The sequence below is a fragment of the Podarcis liolepis genome (genome assembly GCF_965112155.1).
Source record: "Podarcis liolepis genome assembly, chromosome: 4".
Lineage (NCBI taxonomy): Eukaryota > Metazoa > Chordata > Lepidosauria > Squamata > Lacertidae > Podarcis > Podarcis liolepis.
The window spans coordinates 61,589,761-61,616,516 of record NC_139558.1 but is presented as its reverse complement, the minus strand read 5'-3'; the positions used below and the strand labels follow the sequence as shown (position 1 = coordinate 61,616,516).

General features: G+C 39.6%; 1 protein-coding gene and 1 long non-coding RNA gene across 7 annotated transcripts in view; one reads left to right on the top strand and one right to left on the bottom strand.

Moving 5' to 3' along the window:
- LOC310704812 overlaps window positions 1-14,439 on the bottom strand; it is a 46,479-nt gene extending 32,040 nt beyond the window's left edge. For all 3 annotated transcript variants that reach the window (XR_014525034.1, XR_014525035.1, XR_014525036.1), the window contains exon 1: window positions 14,305-14,439. This is a non-coding gene — a long non-coding RNA (uncharacterized lncRNA). The remainder of the gene's footprint in view (window positions 1-14,304) is intronic.
- The window catches only part of LOC310704790 (uncharacterized protein), a 251,058-nt gene that overhangs the window by 81,874 nt on the left and 142,428 nt on the right, over window positions 1-26,756 (top strand). The window contains exon 1 of one of the 4 annotated variants that reach the window (XR_014524992.1): window positions 14,655-14,749. The exons of 1 other annotated variant lie outside the window; for it this stretch is intronic. The gene's annotated coding sequence lies outside the window, so the exon portion shown is untranslated. Of the gene's footprint in view, window positions 1-14,654; window positions 14,750-18,999; window positions 19,031-26,756 lie in introns of those variants that run through there. 2 more of the 4 variants (XR_014524993.1, XR_014524994.1) reach the window with 2 other exon arrangements.

Here is a 26,756-nt window from a genome sequence, read left to right as displayed (position 1 = left end):
AACCACTGAGCCTCTTGGGCTTGCCAATCAGAAGGTCGGCGGTTCAAATCTGCGCGACGGGGTGAGCTCCCATTGCTCTGTCCCAGCTTCTGCCAACCTAGCAGTTCAAAAGCATGCCAGTGCAAGTAGATAAATAGGTACCACTCCGGTGGGAAGGTAAACGATGTTTCCATACGCTCTGGCACTCATCATGGTGTCCCATTGTGCTAAAGGCATTTTAGTCATGCTGGCCACGTGACCCGGAAAGCTGTCTGTGGACAAACGCTGGCTCCCTCAGCCTGAATAGCAAGATGAGCGTCTCATCTCATTGTCACCTTTGACTGGACTTAACGGTCCCCGAGTTCTTTACCTTTACCTTTTACCTTTCATCCTCAAGCCAGTCTGAGGGCATTGACTTCAGTAAACTTTTAAGCACAGGGGCAATTCACACTTTGGTGCAGTGGCATGAGAACTGCATCCTAATGACCTCTTTGCTTGTCACTTTGGTAATAATACCAAGCCTGCTTCCATGTCACTGTCAGTAACCTTCAACCATCCCTCATCATTGGCCACATTGACTGGCGCTGATGGGAGCTGTAGTCTGACATCATCTAGAGAGTACCACATTGGCTATCCTGAGGGCTTAATTTGTATATACAGGATCCTGCCAAGAATCTAAACATAGGCAGCCACAAGTTTTCCCATATTCCATGGGAAGAGAGGGATGGGGAGGATGAACTGCACTTAAGGAAAAACAACACAATTAAATCACTGTGCTTGAATTCAGCAGAGAGCTATGAGCATGCCACTAAAACTATTGTTTCGTTTCCTTATTTTCCCCCCTAAAGCTGAGGAACTTTTTTTACATTTTTACATTTGTAAGGTGCAATGTACAATATACAATTAAATAAGTTTAGATTGTATTTCTGAAACAACAATGGGACATAAAGGAGGATAAACCATGCATCCAAGAAAACAAAAGCTATGCGTTACATCAGGATGTGATGGCTGTTGAGGAAGCTTTAAGCACTCAAATTTATTATGGCTTGCAAAGCCTGTCAACTTGCTGCGGAAAGGAAAACAAAGGAGGAGGTATTATTAAGATCAGTATCTAATTTATTATTCTTGACCTCATCAGTTAACTCTGTTGAGCAATTTTTAGTATTCTTTAATTATATCATAAATGTAAGTATCAATATTCCCAGGACATTTCAACTTTTACCCTTTCCCTACATGTATAATTCTTTCTATAAAGGAAGAATTGTTTCCTTCATTGTCCACAAATCTTGCAAATAAAACAGTAGCAGAAGGCTATAAATCCAATAGTTCTATAAATCATGTCAGCTGAGACACATGAAATATTTTCTAATGCACTTCAGAATGTGATTATCTTGAAAGACACCCTCCTTCTTGTAATTCAGTATTTCAAGACGAATGAAAAAAATTAAAGCTAGGACTTTTAAAAGCTTGTTTTATTATTTTCCAGCTGCATATGCACAAAGAACAAAGTTGAGCTCAGTTAAGGTGAATCACAGGCTCCAGCGGTGCACTCCTATGCATGTTTCCGCAAGTAATTGCCACTGTGTCCAGTGAAATACCCTCCCTACTCAGTGTCTATGGGATTGTATCCCAAGTGTAAAATACTAGCCATATTGAATTCAGTGGTGTTTTTTATTTGACCTAGGATTTACCACACACATGAAGCTGCAAAAGACACTGAAGCTTAAAGAAATCTGGTTGTCCTATGCACAGGGCCGGCTCAAGATATTTTGCTGCCTGAGGCAAAAGACAAGATGGTGTTCTTCTTCATTCTATTCATATACATTAAGCAGACAAAACTAGAAGCTAAACCTTATATGAATACTGCTGGTGTCTGTTGTTGCAACAGAGAATAGCAGGCTAATTTAGGGGGTACCACTCCACACCTCCATGCAATTGCTTCCTGAGGCACCTGCCTTACTCTGCCTATGCATTTGGAAAGTATTTTAAAAAAATAATTCAAGGCAGCACATGTGGAAGTGGCACCAAGCTAGAAGGGTCCTGAACACTTTTCTCTTCAAAGCTGGTATAGACTACGGCAATTAGACTTAGATGAAAAGTTAATATAGGCGTGCAGGAAAGCTAGAGGTAATCCCACATTCAGATGCATTTGTTAATGTCTGGTCCCACTGATTTGCTTCTGTGGGTGGTCAGTATCATAGACCACTAGCATTGACCTCTTCTTTCTGGAGGGACATTTTTCCTTTTGCTTCTTGAATGACATTTTTTTGCTGTGTGTGGGTGGTGGATAAAATATACTTTCTTTTCCCACACTTTGAAAGTGATATGCCTATTGTTAATGCTATCTGCAATATATTGTAAAAAATCTCAATAATAATATTTAAATAATAATAATTCATTGGTAAAGGTAAAGGGAGCCCTGACCATTAAGTCCAGTCATGGACGACTCTGCGGTTGTGGCGCTCATCGTGTTTTACTGGCCGATAGAGCCGGCGTTTATCCGTAGACAGCTTCCGGGTCATGTGGCCAGCATGACTAAGCCGCTTCTGGTGAACCAGAGCAGTGCACAGAAACGCCGTTTACATTCCCGCCTGAGCAGTACCTATTTATCTACTTGCACTTTGACATGCTTTTGAACTGCTAGGTTTGCAGGAGCAGGGACGAGCAACGGGAGCTCACCCCATCGCGGGGGTTCGAACCACCTTCTGATCGGCAAGCCCTAGGCTCTGTGGTTTAGACTGCAGTGCGGTACTCTTCTTTAAATGAAAGGCTATCATAATAGTTCAGCTGGTTATCATGATCAGGGTCAGAACCATAGTACTATCAAAACCATATGCTTATAGCAGCCTAATCAAGTGCTTAAGCTTAGAAAAGAAGTTGATAAGATCTAGTGGTAGATTCTGAAAGCTGACATAAGGAAACATCTTATCCACTATTTCCACTGTTATGATCTGATGCAGTTCTGGAGCAGCAATATTCACAGTGCAAACATTCGAGTTTCTGATGAGCATATATATGCTTAACATAAGTCTTATGGAGCTGGAGAGAATGGGAAAGCATCTGATTGCTCCTTTTACTTAATTCTAAGATTGTCTCCCTTGCAAAAGGACAATTTTGCACTTGGCAAATAATATTTAGCGGGATCTATATCAGTAGGCATAGCACAGTGAAGGCCAAATTAGGTGTCATTCACAGAATGCATGGGTGCCTTTTAGAAAGTGAATAGCAGGCATGGGAGAGGTTCTGGATTCGGACACTGGTGGGACCAGGGTGGACTTTAACTTGCAGTGGTATTGACTCCAGATACCCTTTGGTGCCTTCTATTGAGGGGAAAATCCCATTCATATGAGGGAACAGTGCTACAGCCCCCATAATCTCTGCCGAGGTCCTCAATCTGGATTGTGGTCCTCATGTTTACTATTTGCTTTTAATTATTTACTTCTAAAAAAGTAATCCACATAATTGTTAATTTCACAAATGGTATCTTGCCTAGTTTGGCCTGAGAATTTGGTACTTTTGCTTGTGTCGCTGCTGTGAAAGGAGTAGGGAATTGCTTGTGCCACTGCTGCAATATAAGGGGAATAGGGAATAGCATACTTATATGTAAGTGCAAAAAAAATACATGAGCTCTTTCACTGCCTGTAACTGGGACAAGGTCTCTGTATGTGCCTGGAAGATCCTATGGAATTCCCCATTTTTCTTGTTATGACTATCACATGATCTAGACAATGGTACATTTTATCAAAACAACCAGTTCGGATTCATCCTATACATTGCTTAACCTACTCCACTAATGCCCATGTTCTCTACAATTATTTTATGCATTACAGATAGTTCAGCAAACTCATATAATAAAATTCAGTAAAGTTCCATTATGTCTTACTGGAATAAACTTTTCTTGTCATGAGCTCTTTTTCTTAATAACATGTCACTTTGAATTGCATTTAAAACTAAGTGCTGAAGCAATTTCCTGTGCAATAAGAAGAATTTACTGCCTCTTTCTTTATTCACCAACATTTCATCCTCTACAGTAGAAAAATTACAAATCTGGCCAATTAAAGTGTGGGTTGTATTTCCTCCCAACTTTATTACTGATGTTCACTTAGCCTAGAAGAGACATAACAGCTTTAATTACTATCACTGTTTACTTAGAAACAGTAGTACAACACATTTACCAAAAGAAAACCTTGTCTTATAGCTAAAGGACAAAGTTCTCAGGATGAATGAATGAATGATTCTCCTCCTGCAGGTGTGGAACTTTAATGTAGCTATCAGTCTGTTTCTACAGCTGCTGATCTTTAACACCTGTCAAGCAGCCTGAGCTGTGGTTGATTTTGCAGCTACAAAATGAGTGAGTACGATTGGCTACAACCAAATTTGTAATTACTTTTCTTCTACTACTTCTCTAATAGATAAAAAATCATTTCCCTGACCCCAAGAAAAGTCTCAGAAAGATGGGAACCCACCAAATAGTTAACCATTGATGCCCATGTAACATGTTAGCTTTGATTTTACTCTAATCTCCCCCAGATTCTATTTCTGTGAGTTCTAACCTGAAGAGGCCTGTGTAACCTAGTTTTAAAATGCAGGGGCATCTCCCACAGCTGAGTAATCATTCATATCAATTTAGTTGGAAATTTAATTTGTTTTCAAAGGTGTTTCTAAGGCCTCCACAATATTTTCAAGCAAAAAGATGACCATAGGCAGCTTTTATATGATTGACTAAATCTCTGTTGGAAAATACTTGCATCTTAATTTGCCAACAGCCATAAGAATAGGTTTCATCCTCTTTCTCTGTTCTTCTTGATGGAAACATGCTGATCAGGACACGTAAGTTTTTATAGAGACTTTGTATTAGTGGGACTGGCGGTTATCAACTATGTATGTGTGAGTAGGCTAGTTGTTGTCTCACCTTTATTATTGTAGATACACCCCTGCTTTAAGCCATTTATATACTGCCTTCTTTTGTATATTATTTACTACAAAGGTATGTTTCAATCATGAATTCTCAACATATTTTTATTTTTTATTGTTTTCTTATTCTACTTGTTAATTCAGTGCCATTCTGCTTTACAGTAGTACCTTGGTTCTCAAATGCCTTGGTACTCAAACAACTTGGAACCCAAACACTGCAAACCCAGAAGTAAGTGTTCTGGTTTGAGAACTTTTTTCAGAAGCCAAACTTGCTCTGTTTTGAGTGCCATACTTGCGTCTTGAGTGCCACACATCTGTGTTGAGTGTTATACTGACGATTTGAGTGTTACGCTTCTGATTTGAGTGCCACAAGGTTAGGGTTTAGCTGTGACTCCTGCATTGCAAGGGGTTAAACTAGATGACGCTTTGGATCCTTTCCAACTCTACAATTCTATAACATAAAATATTACGTTTATGGTAGAGGCATTTTGGATAGTTGTCATGGTGGGGAAACTTTCTTGCCTCAAGGGCTGCATTCACTATTGACCAACTCTCCAGCATCTGCAAGGAAATGGTGGGTGTGGCCAAGACAAAAGTGGGCATAGCCAAAGTAGGAACGACTCCCCCCCAACATATCCACATGTATACGTATAGCACCTACAAACACACACAATGTATCAATACACACATGTAACAAGGGCAGACTTGGGTACTATGGTGCCCTCTATGAGGTGAAAATCCACTACCACCACCCCAGCAAGGCAAGTCTAGGGAAGCCTCTCTAGGCATGTAGAAAGTGCCACAGCTTTTAAGCTAGTTTTAGTTTATTGTTGATTTAAATTCATTTTTTAATGTTTTAAATAAACTCTTTTTTTACCACTGATCTTAATTGCTTTATTCTTTTTGCAGCCCACTTTGCAGTTTTCTTGCAATTCAGAAGTATATGAATGTTGTGGAATAAATAAATAAATGAAATGAAAACATGAAGGCTTTAGCCTTTTATATCTATAAGCAAATGTTAAAAACAATAGTGGGCATTTTTGATCTTGGCATTTTGATCAAGTAGCCCATGAATAAACTGCTGTGTGCTCAACAGTATGTGGCTGAACTGTTCTTGAATTTCTGCTGCACATGTACAGGGATTGGTGTCTAGGTTAAAAACCCCAAACTGCTCTCACAATTTGGCAGCATAAACAAAGCCTAAATAAATATTAATTGTTGGCCTAAGATACATGTATTATGCCATAATCTCAAGGAGGAAATCACACACAAACACCAAGTACAAAGTTTTCAATATGACCTATCAAGAAGAATTTAGCACAAAAGTTCCATTAAAAATAAATAGAGCTGCAGGTTTAATTTTCACAGACTACAGCTGAATATGTACCCTGAGTCTATTTTTCCTCTTCTAAAATTGAACCAAGTTAATAATTTATGTGGTTCAATTTTTGAATTATTCCTTGGCTGATTTCTAAAGATGGAATGCATTATTTCCTAGGATTTCTTGAAGAAGAAGAATTTAGAGGGCAATCTAATTATCATTTCTAACAACCAAATGATTTGTTTGGATCCTTATAACATCCCTTTCACCATTAAGGTCTGAGTATCATCCCTAGAGCAATGTAAAGTTATTTAGAGAGGGAAATAATAGAATGGCAAGAGAGTCTGAAATAAAATTAAAACTGTTTTTGTATAGTGCATAACATCTAGCTGCAATAAAATGCTGCTGTTTAAATGAACTTGGAAGAGTTGCAGCCTCCCGATGAAGAGGGGTCACATTGCATCTTGTCAGCATGTTCTGCTGTTCAGAAGTGCTCACAACAAGTTCAGAAGACTTCACTTATGTTCTTTCTGCAAACGCCTTGCACGAACTTTCCTGCTGTACATTTTGCAACCTCTTGAGAAAGCCATCAAAAGGAAAAGATTAATGGGCCTTGTTCCCCAGCCCTAAATGCCGCTGGCTTTATACTGGTTTAATTCCTGTAACATTTGCAACATTACTCTCGGCTATTGATTAGACTATCATTGTTCTATAACTTTATGGAGGGGGAAGAACAAGAATTTTATTTGTCCCAAGCAGGTTTACAGCAAACCTTTATGAAAGTTTCTGTCATAGCTCTTATTTTAATGTTTTTAAGTATTCCCTCTTGACATATACATAGAAGATTTGGGGATTTTTTATCAGCCTTTCTGTCAGCCCCCCCCCCTTTTTTTACTAAAAGTTATCAGAATAAAACAGCCATATCACAGTTTCCAACCAATGTCTTCCAAAGCCAAAAATATAGCTTTCATTCTCTTTTTCATAGGTGCATTAATTTACATTGTATATTGCACAGCGTATTACCTTTTATTTTGAAACAAGGTTAAAAATACAAGCAATAAAAACATATCCCAATACAACAAAATCACTAAGTCCTTAGTATAGCATGGATAAGTTTATGGGACAATTGGAGGAAGACAGCCTAAGGAGCAGCTTGTTAACTCCTGAGAGTATTTGGACATATAAGTTACAGGTCTGAATATTCATGTGCTATCTTAACACTTTGGTCTTAGCACCAGCATTGCTCTACAATAAGTTCATCAACCCAGCTCTGGGCATTTGTCAGACAAGTCACCTGCCGCTAAACCAGTAGAGGGAGCACAGAACACATGATTAGATCCATTTAATTAGCAAGACTGTTCAGATGCTTAAAGCTAAGCACTGGCTTAAGTGCTTAGCAGCTCCAAGTGCTCTATATCATTATGACTGAACCCAAAAATGTTCATCACCTGCATCATCATGACATTTCTCTGTGTCAAACTTATGACTTAGCTAAAAGGGTACTAATGCACAACTGACTTCATAATTGACCTCTGGCAAACTGATCAACTTTCACTGTTCCCTTCATATGTCTTACACATTAAGAATATATTTTTTGAGCATTTTTTAAGCTTTTTCCTGCTCCCAAAGGAACTAAATTGAGCTTTAGCTCCTATGGAGGCAGGGAACAAAACCTGAGGGGTGTGTGGAGTGGTTTTCAGGCCCCACTCCAACATACCTAAATTTTGCCCTACATGCATGTTCCTTTCCCTCTTACAAATAATCACTCATTCCCGTTGAGGAGAGAAGGAAATGTTGTGGAGAGGGGGAATAGAAGATGGAGGGTAAAAGCTTTATGACCCACAGGGATTAGCATTTAGAACCCTCTTTTGCTGCTCCTTCTGCCTTCGTCTCTTTTATTTCCTCCTTCTCCCATGCAAACTAAGCAAGTTGCTTCACTCCATTTATTGCATAAGAGTGTGAAGGAAGGAACCACTATGTGAGTAGTTTCACCACCCACAGAAATGCAAGGGATAGTAGCCTAGGAGAGGGCTTTCTCTGGTGCCCCTAACTATGGAACTCCCTCCCAACAGTGGTTCCTCTAGCATCTTCATTGCATAGCTGAAGAAACACCTCTTTACCCTGGCTTTTGTCTATTATGCATTGCCGGATTTATGTATAAGCTAAACAAGCTATAGCTTAGGGCACCACTCTCTTGGGGGGCCCCAAAAAAATTAAAGGGGGGAAAACCTGGGTGTACATTTCCAAAATATAAGATAAAAAACAAATAAAATAAAATAAAACATACATACAGCAGCTTTGATAAAATACATACTTTGTTATGTGAAAATGGCTTTAGATACCTATTAGGTCCATAGATTACCCTATAGCATATATCCAACACAAAAAACAGCAACAATTTGCTGTTGACACAAAGGATAGCTGGACATATAAAGGGCCCCATTACCTTCAATAGCTTAGGGCCTCATCAAACCTAAATCTGGCCCTGCTATTATGGTATTCTGTATTATAACACTCTCCAACAAGTTTAAATCCAGCATAAGGCTTCACTCTTATTATTTTATCTAAGAAAAAGTATAATGGTTTCTAAACATATTTGGAAAAACAACAATCAATGATTGTATTCACTGGTGACTGAAGCAATTATCCTAGATTGCTTCAAATACTTCCAAGATCCAAGGGGAAAAGCCATTTGCAATAGCTGAAGATATGAACTTTTGACTGGCAAAAGCTTACTGCAGCATATATATGAACATCAAGAAATGCTGGTGAGGTATGGCTTCAATTTGTTTTCATTTAAAGGGAGTGGAAACATGGGTAAAAAGTGTACATGAGAGAAGCACCTTCAGAGGAAAATGAAAAAGGGTTGAAGTTGGAAGGGGGAAAAAGAGAGTATGGTGAGGGTAATTGGGGTTTTTAAAAAATGTATTTTGTATTTTCATTTTGCATTTTTCTGTTGTGAACTAGCTTGGGATCATTGGATGAAGGGCGGTATACAAATTTAATAAATAACAGCAACAACAATGACATGTTGAAAGACTAATGTTCTTGTTTCCTTAATATGAAAATATGAAATGAAGGAAACAATGGCAGAGACATTTAATTCCCTGCTGATATGATAATAAGCGTAATAGGCTAGGAACATGAAGGTAGCATACATGACATCTATATTTAGAATGGGATCAAAGTACGGAAGAAGGTTTCAGAATCATTGGGTAAGGACAAAACTTGAGAACATTTTAACAGGTACAGACTTAGACAGGTCAAAGCCATTTAAAGTGGAGGTCAAGCTGAACAAATCTGATTAACTTCTTCAAGGAAGTGACAATGACAACTGACAGAAATGAAGCAACAGACATAATCTACTTGGACTTCAAGAAGCCTTTTGCCACAGAATTGCCTCAAAGAGCAGCACAAAAGGTTAGAGAAGATGGTATTGCTGGCAAACTCTTTCCGTATAAATTGAAGACGGAGTCATTGAAGGTTAACAGCTAATTCAAATTTGAACCTAAACGTTTTGGAACAGTTCCTTTTCCAGTCCATGTGCGTCCAGTTTAAATAAAAGCCTTATGCTCGGATGCTAAAGCAATTCCCTGAAAAGTCTTAAGAATAGTTGTGGGAGGGGTGGAGCAGGTAACACAATGCATCAAGGGCAGGCGGACTTCGGACTTGCAGAATCTACACTTTAAAAAACAAACTCGGAGATCCAAGATCCATTGAGAAGCCCATTCATTTGCCCAGTCCTGCAAAATGCACATACAACTTGTAGATATGTATCCAAACCCATGAACGTAGCCGACTGCACAACTGTTTAGAGAACAGAACTGCAAGCTTGCCTCATTCTGTCCCATTCATCCATTTATATTCCCAGAGCTGAAAGGGTGAGGGTCACTCCCACTTGCCCTACCTCTTCTACCATGAAATGCATCCACTGAGCACCTACTTCTCTCCTGCTAATTACACACTTGCATCCTGGATGTTTCTTGCTTATTCCATCTGCTTACCACAGTCCCTAGAAACTTGTCTAGTCACACATGCCCACCTGGATCTAGGTTATGAGGAGCTGAACAGCAATACAGCATGTCTGAGCTGCAGAGTTCTGACTGGGACTCAGTGCTCCTCTTCACCTGCAATGTTGCTGACACCACCACTGAAGTCACAGGCAAACGCAGCCAGCTGCCTGAATGCAGATGTCTGGTCAGGTCAGCAGATTTCTAGAAAAAGCTGGCGACAGCTATAATGTGGTATTGTTTTTTAAATGATTTGAAAAGTCTGCTCCTCAGGGATTTTTTTCTCAGTAAGAGATGAGGTGCTGATGCATATATTGATAAAAGTGTTGTGCACACCAGCACAAAATGGCTGCCATTGGAAGTAAAAATGAGGTGACAATACTATATACATGAGAGTACCATCACAAGTCTTGCACTGCTTCCCACCACCTTGTGCTGTGCTACTGCTGATTCACATTGGCTGCTCTTGAGGTGAATTGACCAAGGAGTAGGAGACCAAAAATAATGAAGTCCATTAACTTTCCTTTAGACTTTTGCACATATTTGGAGATATGCAGAAGACCCAGCTAAGATAGCAGCACCTGTCAGTGTTTCCAGTTGGCACGCCACCCACACCCAGCCTGTAATCAGGTAGACCACAATAAGTGTTTTGCCGACCTCAGGAATACATAGGAATACATCTCCATGTGATAATATGCAGAATCTACATAAAGGCTACATTTCTCCAAGTGAAGAAGGCCAAGAAATTGAATTTGTGTGTCTCTCAGAGCTAACTACTGATTTTGAAAGGAAAAAAAATATGAAGGAATATTGCTGGCATATTTCACTTCCTGGATATTTTCACAAAAATGCTAGGTATGTGGACCCCAAAAATGGCACGATTCCACTTATGGTAGAATTCTCCTAAAGTGGCAATTGTCTGGTGTCAATTGAAGAAATCCAACTGATTACCCACAAAGATGCACCAATTCCCTCCATGGTAATCTTGAACGTCTGGGATGGTCAAAATTTGGATGGTTAAAGGGAATAACTAATTGGTTTCTTGCTAATAGAAGCTAGACTGATCTTCACATAGCTTTGGAAGTAAATTGATAAAGCCACAGTGGAAATTTGGAATGACAAAGCCATGTCAGAAAAACTAATGCAAAGAGTTCATTAACATGCAGGAATATCAAGTCTGGTTTGGGAGCAGAGGCCTCAACCACACCAGCAAGGCATACAAGTTTCTGGAACGCTTAATAGCTAAAAAAAGGTGAAGTGAAAGATTAGTGGCTAGTATCTTGGGAACCTCTGTTGTGGTTTAAAACCACCATTTGCCTCTGTGTCCTTCCACCCCTGCTTTATTCAAACTACTGCTGTTTAAAACAGCCACTTTCCCTCCCTTTCATTGTCTCTCACTTTTCGCTGTACTGAAGTCTGCATCTTCCAATTCTCAGCTGCCTCATATATGACAGAGAAATATGCAAAATCCTCAAATATCCCACAGTACTTTACTCAGACCTCTGTCATTAAAGCCACCCGTCACATGCTAAGATCCATCCCTGCATTATTCAAATTTCTGCTGTTCCTTTAAACCATCACTTCCCCCCTCTCATTGTCACTCCCTTCTGGCTCCAATGCCATGGCCACTGGTTTTGTATACAGTGGTACCTTGGGTTAAGTACTTAATTCGTTCCGGAGGTCCGTACTTAACCTGAAACTGTTCTTAACCTGAAGCACCACTTTAGCTAATGGGGCCTCCTGCTGCTGCCGCGCTGCAAGAGCACGATTTCTGTTCTCATCCTGAAGAAAAGTTCTTAACCTGAGGTAATATTTCTGGGTTATTGGAGTCTGTAACCTGAAGCGTATGTAACCTGAGGTACCACTGTAACCTGTCTTCTCTTTTGCTTTTGAATCCCACCCTGGCATTATGCAAATCCAGGATTGTGATACAGCACTCACTACAAATCCTTCAGTGGGGACTGTGCAATGACAGCCATACATTTTGATGTATACAGGAAGATATATTTTATACTCAGACTGGGGAAGATAGACCAATGCTTAGGACAGTCCACTCTGATCAGCAGTAGTTCTCTCAGGTTCCTGACCTGACTACTGTTGATATTTTACCCAGCAACTCCCATTTTATGTCAAAATAAATGCTAGAGCTTACAATATATAACTCTTATCCCTGTAAAAATTCACAACCAACAAGTCATATTTTTAAATAGTATTGACCCACTTGCCAGTGCAGCTTGCTATCCTATTTGCTTCACATTAAATATAGATAAATGCCACAATCTAGCATGGGGTTAGCCATGCTTAAAACTCCTTTGAATTCAATTGAATTTAAGTGTTTACCTGGTGCACTGTATTATGGCCTTTTAGATTTAAATTCCTGCCTTCTCTTTATTTCAGATTTGTTGTGTTGACTCAATTTTCAAATTTAATTTTACTTTTTCTTTGTCTCTATGATACTTCAAAATAACACTAGAACAATAAACTATAGAAACAAGACTAATCTCCCTTTCCTGAGCAAGATTCTGGAGCCAGTAGTCGCAGACCAGATCCACACACTTGCCCTTTTAAAATGTGGTGGGGTTTTTTTGGGGGGGGGGCTTATTGGGTTGTTTTTATTTTGATTATGTATTTTGTAGTTTTATATTTTGATTTTATTCTGTGAACTTCCCTGAGACCTCTGGGTATAGGGCGGTATATAAATTCAATAAATAATAATAATAATAAAGCTAGCCTTGTCAATTTCAGTAAAAGGATAGCATTAATTTGTCTCCATTACTGCCATGCACCATGCAAAGGAAGGATATGTAATGTAAGAGGAATATAATACTCTTTGCCATTATCTGGTAAATACAATGATACTATTTAAATGGAATAATTGCTCTTGGTCACAAGGAACAATAACAAAAAGTTGAGAGGGAAATGAAACATTTGTATATGTGGAGAGAGCTAGTAGTATAAAACAGTCCACCCAAATATGTTGGAGGAAAATGGTCCTTGGGATGCATTATTATGGACCCATATATGGATGTCAGTTTGCAACAGTGTGGTTGGCAAGAATATGGATGCACTGGATTTCTAAAAATAGGGAAAGGTCATTAACACAAAAGGATCCAGTTAGGTAGCCATATATTTCTGTATGCTGTTCCCCAGTTACTTCCACCAACTGGATCTATTAATGCATTATTTACCTTTAACTACACAGGTATAGCGGGACGCAGGTGGCGCTGTGGGTTAAAGCCTCAGTGCCTAGGGCTTGCCGATCGAAAGGTCGGCGGTTCGAATCCCTGCGGCAGGGTGTGCTCCCGTCGTTCGGTCCCAGCGCCTGCCAACCTAGCAGTTCGAAAGCACCTCCGGGTGCAAGTAGATAAATAGGGACCGCTTACCAGCGGGAAGGTAAACGGCGTTTCCGTGTGCGGCTCTGGCTCGCCAGAGCAGCGATGTCACGCTGGCCACGTGACCCGGAAGTGTCTTCGGACAGCGCTGGCCCACGGCCTCTTGAGTGAGATGGGCGCACAACCCTAGAGTCTGGCAAGACTGGCCCGTACGGGCAGGGGTACCTTTACCTTTACCTTTACACAGGTATAAATTGTAGCGTACAGTTATACAAAAACAGCAGTATCATATAGATAAGATTTCACTATCATACAAAAATAACCAAGGATAAAGATCAGTATTAAAAAAGTAGTAGAATATATAAACTTAAGAAGAAGAAGAAGAAGAAGAAGAAGAAGAAGAAGAAGAAGAAGAAGAAGAAGAGAGAGAGAGAAAACCAGGCATGTTCAATATGCTAAGATCATTAATATGCAAGAAACCATTGGAAACATTTAATAGGAATTCTGCTCCAAGAGGGCTTGTTGGTTTATCACTATTTTTGACATGTATTTAGAATCATAGAATCTTAGAACTCTAGAGTTGGAAGGGACCTTGAGGATCATCTCATTTAACCCCCTGCAATGCAGGAATCTCAACAAAAGCATCCCTGCAGGACACATGGCCACCCAAACTCTGCTTAAAAACTTCCAAGGAAGAAGAGTCCACCCACTTCCAAGTGAGTCTGTACCACTGTCAAACAGCTCTTACCGTAAGAAAGTTCTTCCTGGTGTTTAATCAGATTCTTCTTTCTTGTAACTTGAAGCCATTGCTTTGGGTCCTGTCCTCCAGAGCAGGGAGAAAACAAGTTTGCTCCACCTTCCACATGACAGCCCTTGAGATATGACAGCCATCTTCAAATATCTACTGTCAATTTCCTCTTTTCCAGGCTAAACATAGCTGGACCCTGAATCATGGTTTCTTCCTGAAATGGCTACAACCAATCAGCAAAAGAGAGACAAAGTAAAAAAAACCTGATTTCTCTGAACTTTTACTCCCTGATTTGTGCAGTCTCTCCTGCTCTCTGATTCATCCAATCTTCCTCCCTCTCTCTGTGGTTTCTGCCTCAAAATGGCTGCTGCCAACCAGCAAAGCAGAAATATTCAAGGAAGTAAGGAAGTTGGGAGATCAGCTTAATGAATCTGTGGAGCATATGGTGAGGTTTTGGCATATTTTTTAATGTCTGCATAAGTGAATTTTTGGATAAATACCATGTGGTTAGCAAGACCTGAGTACATTTCTAATTTTTTAGTTGTATTAAGCCACTAACCTAAGCATCATGCAATACATTGGTATTTCAGGCATAATAACAGGCATATTCCTCTTGGTCAGGGGCATAGCTGTCAACTTTCAGATTTGAAAATAAGGGATCAGCAGCCTCGAAAATAAGGGATCAGCAGCCTCACCTGTCCCGGGGACAGTCTACGGGATATCTAACAATCCGTGATAGCAGAGGGGAGCAGCGGGAAACGGTGCTGGAATAAAGGAATTTCCCGCAAAAAAAGGGAAGGTTGACAGCTATGGTCAGGGGTCAGCAAACTTTTTCCGCAGGGGGCCGGTCTACTGTCCCTCAGACCTTGTGGGGGGCCGGACTATATTTTGAAGGGAAAAAATGAATGCAATCCTTTGCCCTGCAAATAACCTAGTGATGCATTTTAAATAAAATCACACATTCTACTCATGCCAGACCATCCGTGGGCTGGATTAAGAAGGCGATTGGGCCAGATCCAGCCCCTGGGCGATTGGCCCAGATCCAGCCTTAGTTTGCCTACCCATGCTCTTGGTAGTTTGAATATTTCCACAAAAGTCTGTCAGCTGGAGCAAAAGATATTTGATTTGCAGAAAATGGAACTTTGTTTTCATTTGAGGCTATTCTTCTCTTTGAGGCTTTGTATTTAGTTGTGTTGCAAAATGCATCCACTCACCAATGGAAGTATAACATACCATTATGCACTTACTGATATGACTGCAAGGTAGTGGAGGGCTTGCCTCCTTTTCCTTTAAGTTACTTTTTGCTTTTGCCTGCTGGCAGCCATAAATTGAGATAATATTCCACAGCGCCAGTATATTACTTAGAAGGATTCCCCCCCCCCCATCACAAATGATGCTGCAAAAAAGGTGGGTGTTCATTTTTGTGTGTTTTGTACATGATATGTTCTGTCATTCAAGCCATAAGGGAGTTATTCTTATTGTTCATCTGCTTCAGTAAAACTGTAAGATTTTGGGTAGTCTTCACCTGATTTACTCCTATATAAACACTGATTTTTCTGTTGGATAAGATACTTTCTGTAATGAAGAATAAGGCTCTGTAAGGTTTTAGTATAATATGTAAGTGAAAAGCACTCCAGCCATCAGTTCAGATATATGAGTTTAGACACTGGAACTCATATTTAACTGTAGATTCCTCAGGTAAAAGAAGATAAGGGAGGACAGCAATATACACCCACAGAAAAAGAACAGTAGACTTGGAGGTGGGGAACAGATTTCAGGTTGAAAATTCCAGAATTTAATACTTCACAGTTCAGTGTTCACTACTAGCACAACCCATCATCAACCAATTGGAAGTTTGAGTTTCGAGGACCATTGAACACTGAACATTCGCAATGTACTGCAATTACAGGAGCAATTGTGCTAAATAACTTTGTGCTGATAGTGCATGAACATGTGCATTTTTCTCATCAGCTTTCCAAATTTCGCATTTCTTCCTGTCGGAGACGTTGACTGCTCACCAGACTGGGATACTGAATGCTTTAGGTCATGGAGTTATTGCTTCACTAACTTCAAAAACATGCCTGAACCCATTTACTTATCTTGCTGAAGTGGCAGTATTTCTATTTAGTGTTTTCTTTTGACATTTAACTATTACATTTGTATTTCATGGAGCAGTGCAGAGCAGAGATTTGACACTTAAAGATATACATTTAGTGTAAATTGAGGACTTTTGTGGCTGTAGTCCATATTTGCCGCAGTTTAAATGCAAGTAGAGATTACTGCCCGCCCGCCCCGCTTCTTTTCTCAAAGTGATAAATACCTATTACTACTGGACAGCATTGTATCACATCAAGTAAGATAGCAATAGTTTTTCAGGCCACAGAATATTCATTTTGAGTTTAGTGCCATATATATCTTTCCTAAGGATATAAGCATAAAACACTTACTCAATGAACAACTGACTTCTCATGCACAGTTACTGGGGAAACAATTGTGGAGAAAACCACATATCGTGGTAAAAAGGATTTAGAATCTGCACCTATTAGGCAATTCAGTCTATATATTGGTAATGAGAAATGAACTCTGGAATGGAAATGTGTGTGTGTGTGTGTGTGTGTGTGTGTGTGTGTATTCTGTGTTGGAGGGCCACATTGGTCATGACCTTTTCACAGTAGATGGCAATTGTGTGACCTTTGTGAAAGGAAATTGTGGGGTTGCCCCAGTTCCCAAAAGACATCAAAATTTAAATTTTCTTTTCTCTTAAACAGATAGAACACATGGCATTTACATTTTTATGGGACCATTATAAAAAGCTTTAGTGAGATCAACAAAATGATCAAGCAGTTTAAAACTATATACTGAGAACAGGGGAAAGACCTTCTAGCTCTGGAAATTCAAAATCCCTTCATCAAATATTCCACTGACCTAAAATGTTTAGATGTTATCCAGGCACTAAATCCCAATAAAGGGTTATTTAGAAATCCTACTTTGAATATAAAAAATAATATAACCTTTTGAAAGAGATCTTACAAAATAATATATGTACAGTGGTACCTCGCAAGACGAATGCCTCGCAAGACGAAAAACCCGCAAGACGAAAGAGTTTCCCTATGGGCTTGCTTCGCAAGACGAAACGTCTTGCAAGTTCTTGCGAGTTTGTTTTCTTTTTCTTAAAGCCGCTAAGCCGTTAATAGCCGCTAAGCTGCTAATAGCCGTGCTTCGCAAGACGAAAAAACCGCAAGACGAAGAGATTCATGGAACGGATTAATTTCGTCTTGCGAGGCACCACTGTACAGAGAAATCTATTTTCTACAGATACATAAGTATAAAAGTTGTCTGATAGAAACCCACTTTGGGAAACTCTGGTCTTGGATATTCCAGCCAACCCTCCTCTTTAACATTTCTTTCTCTTCTTGTTTCCTGTCTTCCAACTATATTTCCCAGCAGGGGGCGCCCTAAGTGTACTTGACTACAAGCAAGAGACCAGCTTGATATTTGAGGGCAGATAGCCCTCACACTCACATTATTTTGTGGGTGTTACCTACATTACAATATTGGCATTCTTGTGAGGTTGGGAGGGTGTCAGTCTGGATGATGCCCTGAATCCTGAATCAGTTATTAGTGCCTTGTCTCCAGGGAGGGTTAGAATCCAGTAGAGGAGGTTGCTGAACCAGTCATACAAGTTTCTATCTAAGATATTGGTATTAGCTGACCACTTAAGTGCCCTGATCAGCATCTCAGAGAATGAGGTAGGTTGCAATACCTACAGCTAAGTAATGGGGAACCACAGGTCAAAGTGGGGCTGGACTAGACAGTTGTGTGTGAGAGAGCAAAAGGCTAGACGCTTCAGACAGAGAGACCTGTTTTGCTGTGTGCTAGATCCAAAGCTGTGACTAATGGAGAAGCAATATCTTTGGGAGTGTTACTGCTATGAGCCCCTCCATCCTATGCTTGGGTTGTATATTTGTGTAAATAAAACATATATCCTAGAAACAGCACAGCCTCTGCTGACCTTCATCCTGAGGAAACTAAACCCTGGGTAAGTGCTGGAAGCCCTGTAGTGTCTCCCTGCTTGGAGAGTGGGATGGTATGTAACAGTATTATACCATGTAGATGCCTGCAGGAGCCAGAGACCTTCAACTTAGCTAAATCCCTTTTTGTTGCCTCTTCTTCCCTGTCACCATGCCCTTTAACCATGTTTTCTGTTTTCTTCATGTTAATCAAGACCCTTGCAAGAAGGACAAGCCAGTGCTTTTCCCAACAGGAAACTTGGTATGAGGGTTCTAAGGAACCTAGAGTAGAAACTGGACTTTGGTTCAGGGGCTCCTTACAAGGGCTTGTTTGTTTTGGTTACAGGACTCCTTTCAGAAAAACAGAATAAACTTCTGTTTTCTCAGTCTCTCCAATTCAGCCAATTTGCTACATGGAGCCCTGAAGTCATGTTATGGTGAAATTAAGGAAATATAGTGGTACCTCGGGTTAAGTACTTAATTCGTTCCGGAGGTCCGTACTTAACCTGAAACTGTTCTTAACCTGAAGCACCACTTTAGCTAATGGGGCCTCACTGCCGGAGCCCAATTTCTGTTCTTATCCTGAAGCAAAGTTCTTAACCTGAAGCACTATTTCTGGGTTAGCGGAGTGTGTAACCTGAAGCGTATGTAACCTGAAGCGTATGTAACCCGAGGTACCACTGTATTTTTGCTTTACTCTGTCTTCCTCTGGAAAAGTAATTATTAGCATATCACATCTCCCTCCTGTCTCTACATTTCTCACTTCCCTAACCTCACTGTCTTCCAACTTCAGTCATTTGCATTTGAGCTCCCCACCCCTGCCAGTGCATTTAAAGCTTCCACTATAATTCTACAGGTTCTGTAGCACCCGCACCCACTCCACATAAGGCAATATCTCTGCCTCTGTCTCCATGTCCATGATAGGAACTGTTTAAGTGTAAGCTTATGGTCAAAGAAACACGGGTTAAGTACCCTGTGTAACTTGTAACAACCAACTGCCTTGCTGGGTTTCTTTTTACTATTATATTGGCACTCCAAGCTGCTGACCTATTTTACCTACTGCCCAACAGTTTGTTTAAATATATATTTCATTTATATTCCTGTTGACATTTGTTGGTTCTTGTTAATTCCCCCAAGTAAGCATGACAGTATTGACATTTCTAAATTTGTAGTTGGAACCATTGTGGCAAGCCACCCCTAGAATAAAGATTCCTAGTGCTGTATTTCCAAGAATGCATGCATATGCGTGCACATGTTTTCACCATATATATGAGGATAGACACATGATCAGATCTGTTAATATTGTAGTTTTGGTGAGAATTTTGTTAAAGATCTGAAGCAGCCTCCCTCTCAGGAATAAAATACCTACGCAGCCTAGAAAGAGGCATAACCATTAAACCTGTTTCAGTCTGTACAGTTGATTTTCCTCAAGTGTCTGGAATGCTCTTGCCAATGCTACATGTTCAGCTGTTCAGTTTAAAGTGTAATTTATTGATATATTCTACAATATGTGGGAACTATTTCAACGAAAGCAGTAAATTGTAGATTGAACTGGTCTGTTGTACTGCTGCTTTTACGGGTTTCAGTATATCATATCTTCATGCATAATCTTTAAAGTTCAGTTTATGAAACGAATAGCTTACTGACCTGTTCGCCCCAGTTGTAGAAAAGTACAAGTATTGCTGTATGATGGTAGTATAAAAGCAGGGTGTATTAGCCCAAAACATTCTTTTGAGCTGCCATGCTGACAATATTAGTATAAAGTTTTATCAAAACAGATGCCAAATGTTTTTATTGTGGCCAGAAATTACCTCATTCTTCTGACGAACTGTTTTGCTTTCTAATTAAAAAGTAAATTAGGCTGAAAATAGAGAGTGCTGCAAAGTCTGTTTATGCAGCTTGATAATATTTTTAATCTTAATAGAACTGAAAGAATAAAATGATTGTGATTATTGCCTTGTGTGTGAAACTGATCTTCTGAGAATAAAGGTTTTTATGGCAGTGTAAAATATCTCTTTGCCTGACAAAGGGAAATAATTATCTGGTAGTCTGAAAAGCACAGATTGCACATATTACATAGGTGCTGATGATGGAGGTCTAAATCTTGCTGTGGCCAACACATGGCGTAATGATACTTAAGCTAAGCAAAGGGCAGTAAGTATCCTTTTCTTCCCTGATAGCAGCTATATGTGCATATTTAGCCAAGAATACATCTGAAATTCAGTAATCTCAGAATACTTCTGTGGTTTAATGAGTTAAAGCTTGTAACTACAGACATAGATGACTAAAGTTATAGAGGACTGATGTCCCTTAGATCAAAGGTTAATGGATATTTGGCTTTTCCACCAGCTTAGTGAACTAGCCAACATAATTTTTTAAAATTATTTCAGCCCTAGCACTGTTTTCCTATTTCTTTGTTCTGTGTCATTCTCTGTGCAAGAACTCAAAAGGAACCAAATTGATGCAGAAACTGCTGTTATGAAGCTAACTCAGGGTATAAAATAAATGGCATGACAATTAGTATTTCATTGGTACAGAGTAAGAATTTTTGAAACACTTGGGCATTTCTGTGAAAGTTACTACTGCCTTAATTAAAGACACCATCTCATAAAGAAGATACAAAGCTATTACACATGTCTGAAATTGTATGACCATGGTAAACTGAGCAATTGATCTTTTGGAGTTAATGCATTCTTAGTAATGATAATTTAGTTTTTGGCTGTACAACATGTGGGTGATCCTATAGAAATGGAATAGGTCTGAAAAACATGGAATAATTGACTGCAGATGGGTCTACATTTCCTTTGTTCTTTATTATTTGCTCAGCATAAACACTGACAGATGTGATGGAGCTAAAATGACCCCACTGAAAAAAGAGGGGAACAATCTGTTGCTTGGAACCAATGCACAGAGTTATTTGTTTGAATGCTAATGTTAATCCTTTCGCTTCTTTCCTTCTTATACCTATCCAGCACCTACCCCCTGTTTCAGTTCAGCATAGCATATCTGTTCCCTAGAGAAAGGGCACAAATCAGATATTCTAGCATTCTGGCACACAAACTCTGTAGAACTTGACATCTTGTGTAAGTCAACTGCCTTGCTTGGATTACTTTGCCTTGGGTAAAGCTCCAAAAAAAGAATAGATGTCCCCAAATGTAAAGCCAAAGAATTTCCAGTTACATTTTAAACATTTCTGTGTTTTAAAGAAAGACTTTAGCTAAATATTGGGACTCTGCAATCTCTCTTTTTTGGATCTCTGATAGATCTGGACTTGACCTACTTTAGATTCAGATATGTAGTTTTACTGCTCACGGCATTCTGAAGCCCATCTTTTTGTTTTGCCCAAACAGAAAGTTACTTTTTCTTATCCCATTAGGCTCATGAGATGTAAACAGGGTAAAACACAGTTCACAATAGCTTGCTGAGTTGTGTATCCATGTTGTAATAAGGAGAGATTAGAAGTCAAAGAAAGTACAGATGTTTTCTACCATAAAATCTTTCCAGAGGAATTGAAAAAGTATGGGAATGTATATATGACCAGTGATTACCATCAGCTGAAGAGGAATATGCTGACAATTCGCTTTAATATTTTGTACCGGCAGTCACTAAAGGATGCTTGTTGACAGAGATCAGTATTCTGCTGTCATTTTCTGTGTCCCCTTATGAATACCTTGGCTCAAAAGGCTACATTTTGTCTGGGAAAGTAAGCTAATAAGGATCTAGCAAACCAGAACAAAGTGTACTTGAATGTTTCGTTCAGAAACCCTCTACAGTGGTGCCTCGCAAGACGAAATTAGTTCGTTCCGCGAGTTTTTTCGTCTAGCGAATTTTTCGTCTTGTGAAGCACGGTGTCGGAAAAGTTTTGGAAAAGCTTCAAAAATCACCAAAAACCTCAAAAAAGGCTACTACACTGCGTTCTATGAGTTGCTCCTCGAAGTCAAGTCACAACTGTATTAATGGTGTTAAGAAAAAGGAAACAAACTTGCAAAAAACGCAAGACTTTTCGTCTTGCGAAGCAAGCCCATAGGGAAATTCGTCTTGCGAAGCAGCTCAAAAACCGCAAAACCCTTTCGTCTAGTGAGTTTTTCGTCTTGCGAGGCATTCGTCTTGCGGGGCACCACTGTATTTAAAAGGAAAAGAGAATATCCAGATACTCTATACAAGGAATGAGGAACCTATGGCCCTTAAGATATTTGTTGGCCTAAAACGTCCATCATAAGTAAAGCTCTACGGAATCTGAAGAAAGATCCATCTAGTCCAGTGTCCTGTTCTCACAGCAGCCAACCAGATGCTGATGGGACCTCACAAGAAGGAAATGAACACAGCAGCACTATCCACTTGTTCTCCCTGGCAACTGGTACACAGAGTCATGCAGCCTCTGGTTCTGGAGGCAGTAGTTTTTGATAGCTGTATCTTCCATGAATGTCTCTAACCCCCTGTTAAGGTCATCCATGTGAAAAAAGTCCTGTGCACATAGCATGTGTGCACCTTCTAGATTGATTGATTGATTGATTGATTGATTGAATGCATGAATGAATGAATGAACTGGGGAACAGAGCTATGTGCAATCCCACTCTTGGCCTCCAAACATTCAGTGTGTGAAGATCATGGAGGTGTGCTTGAAAAAATATTACAGAAACTCATTCTTGTTTGATCTAGCTAAATGCCAAGTGGAGCCTCCATAGACAAAAGTAGAATATCTGAATACAGAGGCAGAGAGGGGCAGAGAGCAGCAGGTGACGTCACCTATTTATTTGCCTTGCTCATGAGCTTCTAGATGCTGACTTCCTTGGAAAAGGAGTTATGAACTAGGTCAATCTTTCTCTTGCGCTCTCTATAACTCAATGAAAGAGACAACGTATTCTCTTAAGGATACTGAAATATTCCATTAAACAGATGTGATAGAAAGTTAGAATATTTTATGTTTCTTGTTTAGTGCTTGTGATTTATTTTATAGCATGATGAATTAACTGTGGAAATGCAATGTTATAGGAACAGTGGAAATAGCCGATAAATAGGGAAGCAAATTAAGAAGTTTATACACAAATAATCTTATTAGGTTTAGGGCAGAGCTACTGACTTTGGGATAAAGTTGCATTTTATTTGGGAATTGTCTTGCTCACTAACAGACACTGTAATTCTCATTCAAAGAAAGGGAGTTCTTAAATCATCAGAATATCTTTCCTGTAGTTTATAGGTGTCTTTCTCAGGATACACACATGATAATTTATTGGTACTTAAAGTAACCCCTATGTTCAACAAGTTTTGATGCAAATACATGCAGTTTTATTTGAATTGTTAGAAGATAATGGCCTCCTGCCCCCCTCACACCCACACTCACACGCAAACTGCCCATATATTGGCTTATATTTTAAGTAAGAAGGCAATGAATATACCAAATCAGTGAATCATCAGACCTTGTGCCCTGACCCGGGACGGTGTCAGGTAAAGGGCCAGGAGGTTTCCCTCATACCTTCACCATCTTAGGCTGCCTGCAGTTTCCTAGCTTGATTTCACTCTCAGATCTTTGATATTTTAATAAAATTGTGCTAGTTAACCCCAGTTATGTCTCACATATACATTCCAGGTGAGGGGTTTTAGTTGGAGGGGAGGAAACGTTAGTACCCATGGCATGCCTGTCTCTCTGCCGCCACCCCTCGCTCCACAGCTAATACCAATTTTGGGGACAGAGAGATTGAAGTTGGAGAAATGGGACTGAGGGGTGGAGTGGAAGGCTTAAACTTCATTATTCAAATCATGTGCAACCAAGCAAGTTAATTAGGAAAAACAGTTCAAGTGAACTGCACACTGTTAATTCAAAAACATTTACAAGTCTTCTTAATTATATAAGTAAGCACCAGATCTAAAATGAGAGGTAGGGGAGGCTCCTTTTACTGAAAGTGAAAGCATTGGAAAATCCAATCACAGGTCTTTCTCATCACTTGCAGTTGGTGCTTTCATTTGCAAATAAACTATGCGCCACAGTTCATACCCTGGTTTCTTTGGATCGTGCTGAAGCATCCTACCACAAGGTATAAGGGGCACAGATTTTGTCCTTTGTCACACTGTTACAGTAGCAGAAAGAGTAGGCACATTGTCAATTGCTTTGGCATGCTCATCTATGTCTCCAGTGTAGCACTCTTATGAGAAATGGCTGGGGCATAATATACTACCACCACCATATTAAAATAATATTCCTTGTGAAAGACTGAAGAAACAGTACTAAGGAGAACCTTTCCTGTAGGGACGAAGTTTCTCTTTCTTGCCCCTGAAGAAAAAAACCCAGAAATTTCTATTGTTCATACCACATTTTGCCTCAATATCTACAACCTGTGATTTCCCTGTAGAAGCATATGGGGGTGGTGGTTGTGTGTCAGAGATTGTCCATGCGACATGTACCTTTTGCTTTTTGGTAGGCAGTTGCTTGTTTTCAGTCTCCGGTGTGACAGGGTATCCTCCGCACTCCCTTCAGACATTTAATTGTGATGACTGAGGCATACTAAGAATTCAGCAAAAGGGTCGAGAAGTCAAACCTATTGCTCCCTGCATAAACTATTAGCTATAAAAGCAAGCATATGTCATTAGGCATCCATTGCAAGGTAGTCGGAGAAAGGAGAAAGGACAGAAGGTTTAGCCTTTTGGCTAAAAGGCAACGAGCCAAAAAAGAGAAATGTATTGAAGGTATTGAATAAAAAGAACAGAAAACACCGGAAAGAAAAATGGTCTCTCTGTTGAATTTCCATTCTCTGAGCTGACATAATGCCTGAATGCATAATGCATGAGTAATGAGTTCTGTAGTGGTGCAGCAAGACGATATTTGCATTGCATGCTCCATCCTACCTGGGCATGATCCAAACTCAAATAAAAGAATAGAGAGACATTCCATACAATGATTCTGGAGGCTGTGGTGTTTCAGCATTTAATCCTGGCTGCTTTAGGTGGTAGAGATATTGGACTGATGCAATAACTGAGGTAGCATGAACCAACTGTATATATGGAAAAGGCTATTCAGCACAAGGAGAAACTGAATGAACACAATCAGCCGGGGGGGGGGGGAGTTAGGAGTAGCTGAAACTGCCCTATCCCACCATGCTGCATTTGGGTGGACTGCAGAATGAAATCATTCCACTGGGCTAAAGTGGCTTGCAGAAGCCAGGGTTGTCAGAATATATTTCAGAAAGAACAGAAGCAAAATATATAGATTTCTAAAATACTTTGTATGTATGTAAAAAATGATGTTGAGTAGATTTTAGATATTTTATTTCACTGTCAATTTTGTCCTATACAGCTTAGGCTCTAGATATCTAAAATCCAAATTGCTTCCCTTACTAAAGGCTAATGATTTGCTGCTAAAATCTAGAATCTGAAATAATTTTCTTCTAAAAGATGCTGGCTGTTAAATATATTTCCAGTCCTGAGGCTGCATTATTGCTCATATGTTAATTTATGTAAACATCACTGTTGAAAAACAAGGAGGTTGTGCTTACCCAGCACATAACTAGTTGTTAAAATTTAAGTTGGTCCAGGTAGTCGTGATCTCAATCTGTCTCAAAAGGTGTAGTCAAGTTCTGTTCTTTCTTACTTGAATTCCTTATGCCAATAAGCCTTTGCCATTCTCTAGAAAGGAGCTGTTATTTTTAATCACCTCTACCTACGTAGCAGGGAGAACCAAATTAAACATGTCCCAGGAGTGTTGAATCTCAACTGTATAAACATGGCACATATCAGTGAGTCATTATAATTAATCTAAATGGGCTCTGATGTGACCTAGCCTATTTCCTTCCCCGCAGATAGAAATGAAACAAACCAAAAAAACCCCCCAAAAAATCCCAAGGCCCCATTATGATTTCATATCAGAATGTTAATGCTGTGACATGAATACTGAACTGAAACAAGGCAATGAGTAATTTTAATCAGGAAATATAATCCAAGTATTCAAAGGACTAGATTGTATTCATAACCAGTTACTGCTTAACAGTAATGCGAAGAATCTAGTGGGAATCAGTGATGTGGAGAAAGGAAAATACTAATTTTTCTTCAACGAACATTTGTTGGAATGGTGATTACCAATTCTAATGACTTGTTTGTAAATAGGCAAAAGCTTTCATTCTAATAATGTACTTGCCTGGTGAACAACATAATGGGGTCGTCCCTTTTGTTGTGATCTGGTCCCTCAGCTTTTGCTAGAACACTGCAGTGATTATCATAATGTGTTTTTAGTGAACTCTGTCAGCAGAGCAAGGTATGGCTCATCAGACACTCATTGGGGATAAATGTTAGATTTAATATTCTTATCAGGCTGTTCGAGCTTAGCAGTCACTGACCCTTTCCCCACTCATATCAAAGTTGCTCACACTCCTACTGGCTTCAGTGGCTTATGGAAAAAAATATTCTGTGCTGCATGTCTGACTGCACTTGAAAAGGATTCGAGCCAGAACAACA